Here is a 9,277-nt window from a genome sequence, read left to right on the forward strand (position 1 = left end):
CAGAAGTAAAGCCCACGTCGGCTCCGTCCTCATCCCTCTGTGTTCTCTATGTCACCGGCTGTATCTGAGGGCTATCTATGGAAACATGTATTACTGCTCTCTCTGTGTTTCTGTCCATCAGTCTTTGTTTCTCTGAACTCATTTATTCATCCATCTCTCTCTCTCTCTCTCTCTCTCTCTCTCTCCTCTCCTCCCTCTTTGCACAACCATCCAGTTTATTACAACTTCAATCTTATTTTAGCAGTTTTGTCATCATTTCTATGACAACATTGTCATGCTTGCGTACCTTTAAGGTACATTTTGAACAGATAAAAAATGTGCGATGATTTTGTGATTAATCGCGATTAAATATTTGAATCAATTGACAGTGCTAACTAATACAGACAAATACTGTTTAATGACATCTTCTCTTTATATTTTTGGATTTGGAAATGCAATTTAAAAAAAAGACAACTTTGTCTAACCTGTTGGTTGAGTAGTGGTTAGAGAAAACACCCAAATAAGACCCAAGTTGTAATTAAGCAGAACTATCCGTTAGCCTAAACAGACTTAATTTTAATCTTCCATCATCCCTTTCCCTCCCTCTCCCCCTCCGCGCTATAATCCCTCATCAGGGAATGACAGCTATGAATGAAACAATGACACACACCGTGTTTCATCGGGTGATAATATGACACACACACACTGAGCATCATTAGGATTTGGACACCAGTGTGTTATCATTTCTCTGTGTACAGTTAAACAGGAGGCTTTAAGCTTCATTATGATGCTATTGTTACTCTTCTACAGTAGTTGCAGAAACACCCTTATACGCCTTTCTATAAGATCAGGTTGACTTATCTCATGAAAAGTCCCTTCAGTTCTCTGATCAGCTGTTGCTGTCTGCTTTCAGAGGTTCACTGCAGGTTTCAGAGTATTGTTGTTTCAGTTTTTCGGATTGGTACATCCCTGTATCCAGACTCAGAGAGGGCTTGTGTTACTGCAGGACTCTCCTGCTGTGGCTGCAAATCCTGGAGCGATTGTTATAAATTACATGTCCTTAAAATATCTCTTTATGTTGGTGAGTTATTGATCTGGCAGGATCCCAGTGGAGGTTACGTCGGGGCTCGGGGCTTTAGGCGTTCCTGCTGAAGCCTACAGACCATATGTTTTGAATGGTATTGCTCAGAAACAGATTAGGTCAGTGTTTATTTGGCTTTAAGCCTTTCATGAAACCACAACTAACCAATCACAGCTTAGCAATCATAACAAGGCACGGCAGGTCTGTGAATCTTTGGATTTCTCCACATGATTTACATGAAGCGGTAGTAACAGCAGGACTATGTATCCAAAGAGTTTTACTCAGATATTATGCATGCTTCCTAGAGGAAGAATCCTTTTTTTTTTATGATCAAATCTTATTGATTTTAAAGATGCATTGGAAATCCATCCATCATCTGTAACCGCTTATCCTCTTCAGGGTCGCAGGGGGTTGGAGCCTATCCCCGCTGAAGGCTTGGGCGAAAGTGGGGTTCACCCTGGACAGGTCACCTGACTATCACAGTCAACAATTAACCTAACCTGCATGTCTTTGGACTGTGGGAGGAAGCTGGAGAACCCGGAGAAAACCCCACGCTAACACGGGGAGAACATGCAATGTGTAACATGCAATACTGTTTCCACCATTGCACTAATACACTCTTTCAGCTCTGGGCCTTTGTTTACTCCTACAACATTATTGAACTCACGATGGAGTGTTTAAAAAATGGATCAAAACTTGAAGCCATTACCCATCAAATAGTCCTGCAATTATTGTCTTGATTAATTGTGTTGAGTGTAATGTATAAAATATCAGACAATAGTGAAAAAATGCCCATCACAATTCAAGTTGACATATTTTAATATCTTATTTTACACGACCAACTGTTCAAAACCCATTTACCTATTGCGTAAGACTAGGAAAAAACAGCAAATAGTCACATTTGAGAAACTGGAACCAGTGATTTTTTTGCATTTTTGCTTAAAATGTATTACGTTATTTTTTTATCTTGATCGGCTAATTAAAGGGACTGTTTGTAAGAAACAGAAATGCTTGTTAACAGCGACACCTGTGGCCGTTAAGTCAGCGTCGGGCTCGCGCTTGTGCTCGCTCTAAATAGACATGAACGAGCATCGCTCAAAACAGTGAGGCGACACACGTCAGCTAAAACCACAATATCACTCTATATTTCACCTGCTTGGCAGTAATGTTAGTTGACCAGACGAAGGTCTCTCCATGAATCACCGCTGATCCTAGCCCCGTCACTTCACAAGACACGGAAAACCTCTGTTGGTCTGGAGGAGCTGCAGCATTTATTTCTGCACAAACGTCCACTGTACATTCACTAGATATTCTCAGAGCTACGAACTCTTCTGCAGTGTGGAGTGTGCGCGCATGCACGTGAGGCGGAGCGAGCTGAGTGAAGGCAAGCAGGCAGGCAGAGGAGCAGAGTACAGCAGAGACTGTGGCCCTGGAGACCAAAGCTACGGTCTCCCCCGCGTCCTCCGACCGCGGCCAACACTGTTTAACAGACGGGCTTCACTAGATATAACTTTGCGGTTTTGGTGCTTCCGTGTAGTTTGTGTTGGAGTCTTGTCTGAACAGCGTAGCCACACGAGAGCGCGCATGGGACAGCGACCCGGATTGATTTATACGTGTAGGAAGTTACAAACACTCCCTTTAATGAATTAATGAGTCAATCAATTGTTCAACTACTCTACGTACTCTTTGTGTTATATCACCTGTTATGATTTCACAGTTAAATAATGGAAGTTGGTGACTTCCCACAATGGGATCAAGACGGTGTAAAACATGTTCTGCTTGCAGGGACACCATAGCTACTGTCTTTTATCGGTGGACTTATTAGTTTTTACTTACAGATTTACAAATGAGCAGGACTCCAGTGTTGGTGTTAAGTTCCTTCTCTTGCTGCCGTTGTGTTGGCTGAGCTCTTTGTGACCCTTTGTGCTTAGAAGTGTTTTATAAATAAAGGTTCCCTCATAGACTTACTGCTGATACCACTACACATTTCTCTATAAGCCCTCCGTCCAGCTATCCATTCATCCCTCCGTCCTCCCATCCCTACCAGCTGTCTCGCTCCTCTCCATCCCATCTCATGCTTCATCCCTTCATCCCTCCATACGTAAGCTGCCTCTTTCTTTGACAGAGGAGAAGAACTAAATGATTGGAGGATGAATTCATTTCCCAGAGAGATTTGACTTTCTCTTGGAAAGGAACGAAATATCTGCTGACTACATGACTTTTTCTCTTCATCTCTCCCCCTCTCTCTGTTACTCCCCTTCCCTTTCTCTTCCTGTTTCTTTACCTACACCCCCCTTCATCTATCTCCTATGGCTGAACCATAAAGCCGAAAATGTTATAACTTTATTTTTATATTGATCGATGTCTATAATTATCACGACAATATTTAATAGGGCTGTCAAAGTTAACGCCATATTAACACAACTTGTGATTTTTAGTTTGTAGCGGGCTCAGTTTTAAAGTTAGAGTGAAGATACTGGTATCATATGAAACTAGAATTTTCTTTTTACATCCATGGCCACCGACTCATTGGCGTTTTCAGTCCAAAATGGTGTTGTTAAAAAAGCACCCGAGTTTCATCTCTTTGCTTCCGGCTTGGCCCCATGCTAACTTGAATGGGGATTAAATAATCCAATCATGCTGCTGTAGCGTACGATGTAACGGCTGTTCGTCTCGTGTTTTTTAGCTACAGGAAAACAGATTAAAAAATGAAAATGAAAAATAAATCTCATAAATGTATCATCGTTATCATGGAAGATGTTATCGTGAACATTTTCTAGATCGTGTTATCGCCCAGCCCTACTCTCTCCCTGCCCTCTTTCTGATTTCAGTGTTTATTTTCTGTTTCTTTCATCCCTTTGTCTTCCCTCTCTTCGTCCCTCTCTCTTTCCCCAGTTGTTCATCCAGTTGATTCTCTCTAATCCAGGCTAACTTTGTGTGAAGCCTAAATACTGACTCACACACCCGTAATAATACCCTGTAGACCCTGCAGTTCACACATAAACACACTGCACACACACTTGCACTTCTTTAACACTGTACCATGGACGCATGCACACACCAGTCTTCTATGAAAATTCAATACATTTTTGTTGACACAGTTCCTAAGTACAAAATTGCGTGCGTGCGTGCGTGCGTGCGTGCGTGCGTGCGTGCGTGCGTGCGTGCGTGCGTGCGTGCATGCGTGCGTGCGTATGCTCGGCCAAAGATGGTTTGTTACAGAGAGAGTAATCCCACTGTGTATACAGTATGTATTTATAGTTATAGTTTGTGAGGATTATTTTTAACTTTTACTAGAACTGTCATGCTGTAATGGCATGATTGTCCATAGTTAATCGCAAATTAATCACACATTTTTTGTCTGTCTCTACTATGGGACCATTTGACCCCCTCCCAGACAATCCTTGCTTAAACACCAGCAGTAAGCATATCGTTCAGTGTGTCTATTATGATGAAGATAAACCCTGAAGCTGTGTTCAGATAGACAACGACACCAAGTCAATTTTAATTTATATAGCCCAATATCACAAATCACATCTTTGCCTTAAGGGGCTTTACAATCTGTACAGCATACGAGATCCTCTGTCCTTACACGGTCTCCTGTTTTATATTAGTGAGACCAGTGTGTCGGTAAAGTGGGGATGCCAGCATCGAAGGCTTTCACATCATCTGGCAACGCGCTGTGTGTGTTGGCCAGTCTCACACATATGCAAGATATGCAAATTCCTGGAAGATGACTTTGTAACGTGAGCAGTGTTTTAACCTTGTAATTCTGGAAATGGTGTGTAAAATGATTGTTGTATAATCCTATATCAAATTATTATGAGCTGCTGTGCAGTGTTTTGGCATCTGATAAGCCGTGGGTCTATTATTAATCAAAATGGCCTCCCTGGATAGAAATCCATCGTTGTATACCTCACCAGCCCTTTGCATTTTATTACAGGGCGGGTCCATTGTTTTTCTTTTTTGTTTATATCATTCTGTATCTTCCCAGTGGTGTTCCGTATGTATTCAAATCCGAGCATTCAAATTTTGGCCGAAGTTCATATGTTTTAGCATCAAAAGGCTGTTTTCCCTTCAAGCCCTTCTAAAAACTTTTTTCCACGTGACCTGACGTAGGTTTCTGCATGATGACGCTGCTACATGTACAGTATATATACATCCTTATAGTCAGTGTATTAACGTTACATACAGTAACTTAGATGGCGGTAGACATGCTCCCAGTTTGGAGAAGCAGACAGGAATACGGGCAGGAAGATAAACTATGTACTGCTGTGGACGCCACGTTAGTTCAGATCAGAAAATCAAACAATAACACAAACAAACTAACCGATCGATGCAGCGGTAGACCAGCAACTCCTGTGTTCTGAGAGGTAAAATTACTGTTTTTGTGAATGGAGTCTGGTGGCTTTGAAGCCAGCGTTATAACGGCTTTAGTTCCCTGTCAGAAAGGGCTGTCTGATGGTGAGGTAAAGCGGTCGAAATATTCTAAACATAGCGTACACTTAAACTGATATTGATTTTGCTTTTAGGTGGCAAAAATATTTTTTTCTGCTGCCCCCGTCCACAGCCGCTTTACCTCGCCGTTTCTGACGGGAACTGAAGCTGTTATATCGGTTTTCCTCAAAGCCACCAGACTCCATTCACAAAAACAGTAATTTTACCTCTCAGATCAAGTGACACACAACCCCACTTCAAAAACATCCAAACTAACCCACACATTCACATTATTCATAACCTTATTGATTAGCTTACTGTGGTAATCTACGTCGCTGCTTTTTGCTAACGGCTGAGTGGGCGTTTCCAAAAGAAAAGGAACGCAGATGGACCCGCTCACCCATCAAAGGAGGCAGCATTACGTACACGGATAAGTCATAGGAGATAGTTGTGATCATACAAATAATTCATGCAGTGTACTGTAACTTTTTAAACACACATTCACACACACACATCGCTTCTGCACAGTGTTAATGCCAACATAACACTGTCTAATCCCTCTACATATGAGCCAGACTGCACACAGTCACACACCTGTCATACCGACAAACCACACACGCATATACACACACACACACCTACACACACACAGTCCAGTGTGTCTCAGAACAATAGGCTATAAGGCTACTTGCTTTAGTTGAACAACAGAGAGACGCCAAGGGAACCCTGAGCTAGTCCCCTCAATCCCCCTGCCGTCACTCACAATGACTGGAATGCTACGGACACACACACAGTAGCCTATATATAATATACACACATGACATGAGTTAGTTTATTTTAATCTTTATCTTTAATCTCACCACGTTTGATATGAATCCCTCTGACATAGATTATTAGTTACCCAAAATACCAAGTTAAAAATAATGTACATAAAACCATCATTTCCTACATTTACTACCTGGATTTGTCCTTTTGTACTTGTCACAAATAGTATAGATGGATAAACGTAACCGTTCCCAAAGTACAGAGTAGCTAAACTTGGCTAATTTGAAACTTGAAAATGCAGAGATGCATGAGATTATTGATATTCCTTTGAGTGTAATTCTGCCACCTAAAAGGTTATTTGAAGAAGTTAATATTGCTAATATTTTAGGAGGCATATTGACTCCAGAATTTAAATATCTGGCCGGCTGTGGACTGTCAGCAGCAGCTCATGAGAGGAGACATTGTCTTGTTTATTCAGATGCAATCAGCTGCTTGCTTTCAGATTGGTTTCAAAGTCTGATTGGAGTTTTCGTTCAGGAGTAAATCAATACTAGGGCTGTCAAGGTTAATGTGATAATGCGTAAACGCAAATTTGTTTTGACGCCACTAATTTCTCTAATGCATTAACGCAACTTGCGATTTTTAGGTTGTAGCGGGCTCAGTTTTAAAGCTAGAGTGAAGATACTGACATCATATGAAACTAGAAAACTTTTAAAATGGCCATGCCAGTTTTTCCTCGCCAAAATTTAGCGCAAGTTTGGAGCGTTATTTAGACTCCTTCACGACAAACTAGTATGGCATGGATTCCTTAGGTTTTCCTAGTTTCATATGATACCAGTATCTTCAGAACATAGACTTTCTCTCTGGTCTCCTGACGTGAGTTGAGTCTCGCAGCACAGGCTTGTTTGAGGGGGAGAAAGGGGTTCGTCACGGGTTGGCCGTCAACGCAACCCTCTGGAGGCGGGTCGGGCACACTTTGGCCCGACTCCTGGAGATGGTCCATCTCGGGCACGACTCGGCACAACTCGGCGCGCTAAAACTGGTAATGGAAATGCAAACCGGCGCAGCATGGTTTGACTCGGCCCTATAAACGTATTTAGCCACCTTATTGGGACACTCTTGACAAAAGCACCTTTGTGTTTGTGATTCACTGAAGCTAAATGAGTGAGCAGCTGCTGCAGCCTGTGACAGTGAACAGCTGGAGCTGCATTCCACTGAGGCTCCACAGCAAAGCTCCAAAATCCTACTGGAAGCTCTGCACACACACACACACACACACACACACACACACACACTAAAACACACATGGACTGTAGGTACCACAGACTATGACCTCACCTGTTCCAATGGAAACATGGTGGGGACCAATGCATTATATCCTTAGGTCAAACATACAGTGTATATACCTAACATTAGCTCACACACACACCGATCGACAGCAGGATGAGCTGAGAACCGTAAACCTTATTTATAGATCATCATGCACTCAGACACACTCACACAAAATAACCTCACTGTGTGTAGGTGTTTGTGTGTGTGTGCGCATTTTATTTGTGTTTGTGTATTTCTGTTCTTGCAAAAAAAATAAAAAGTTTGGTTTTGTGTTGTTAATTGATTTCCAATAATTAATATATACATACATTTACATAAAGCAGCATATTTGCCCACTCCCATGTTGAAAAAGTGTTAAATACTTGATATATATTCTCGCTAAATATCCCTTTAAGGTACATTTTGATACTGATAAAAAATGTGTGATTAATCACGATTCAATATTTTAATCGGTTGACAGCTCTAAATAAGTCATAGTATACTATGTCATAAATATCTCATCAAAGTTCATTGTAAAAAAAGTCATGGTATATTTCGAACATTTCATGAAAAAAAAGTCATAGTATAGTATGTTGAAAATTTCATGAAAAAAAAGTCAAAGTATAGTATGTCGAAAATTTCATTAAAAAAAATGTCGTAGTATAGTATTTTGAAAATTTCATGAAAAAAATATCATAGTATAGTATTTTGAAAATTTCATGAAAAAAAAGTCATAGTATGTCGAAAATTTCATGAAAAAAAATGTCGTAGTATAGTATGCTGAAAGTTTCATGGAAAAAAGTCATAGTATAGTATGTTGAAAATTTCATGGAAAAAAGTCATAGTATAGTATGCTGAAAATTTCCTGAAAAAAAATGTCGTAGTATAGTATTTCGAAAATTTCATGAAAAATAAGTCATAGTATAGTAGGTCAAAAATTTCATGAAAAAAATGTCATAGTATAGTATTTCGAAAATCTAATGAAAAAAAAGTCATAGTTTATCGAAAATTTCATGAAAAAAAATGTCATAGTCTAGTATGCTGAACGTTTCATGGAAAAAAGTCATAGTATAGTATGCTGAAAATTTCCTGAAAAAACATTTCGTAGTACAGTATTTCGAAATTTTCATGAAAAAAAATGTCGTAGTATAGTATGCTGAAAGTTTCATGGAAAAAAGTCATAATATAGTATGTTGAAAATTTCATGAAAAAAAGTCATAGTATAGTATGCTGAAAGTTTCATGAAAAAAGTCAATTATAGTATGTCGAAAATATCTTGGAAAAAAAAGTAAAGTATTGTATGTCGAAAATTTCATGAAAAAAATGTCGTATATAGTATGTCGAATATTTCATGGAAAAAAAGTCAGTTTAGTATGTCGAAAATTTCATGAAAAAAAAGTTAATGTATAGCATGTCGAAAATTTCATGGAAAAAGTCAGTGTAGTATGTCGAAAATTTGTATAGCTTGTTATAATAAATGTCCTATAGATTTCCAAAAATCATAATATATAATGTCATAGACATAGTAGTATGGCTTAAAAAAAATTATTTATAATAGTAGCCTATAGTATGCCGGTGTGTATAGTTTGTCATGGTATATAATAACCAGTTAACTCTAATCTGAGTTTTTACCTTTAAATAGAAGTGTATGCATTAAATACATTTCACTTAAATCAAAACAAACTACACTGTAAGAAACATGGA

Source organism: Sebastes umbrosus, chromosome 6, assembly GCF_015220745.1.
Source record: "Sebastes umbrosus isolate fSebUmb1 chromosome 6, fSebUmb1.pri, whole genome shotgun sequence".
Lineage (NCBI taxonomy): Eukaryota > Metazoa > Chordata > Actinopteri > Perciformes > Sebastidae > Sebastes > Sebastes umbrosus.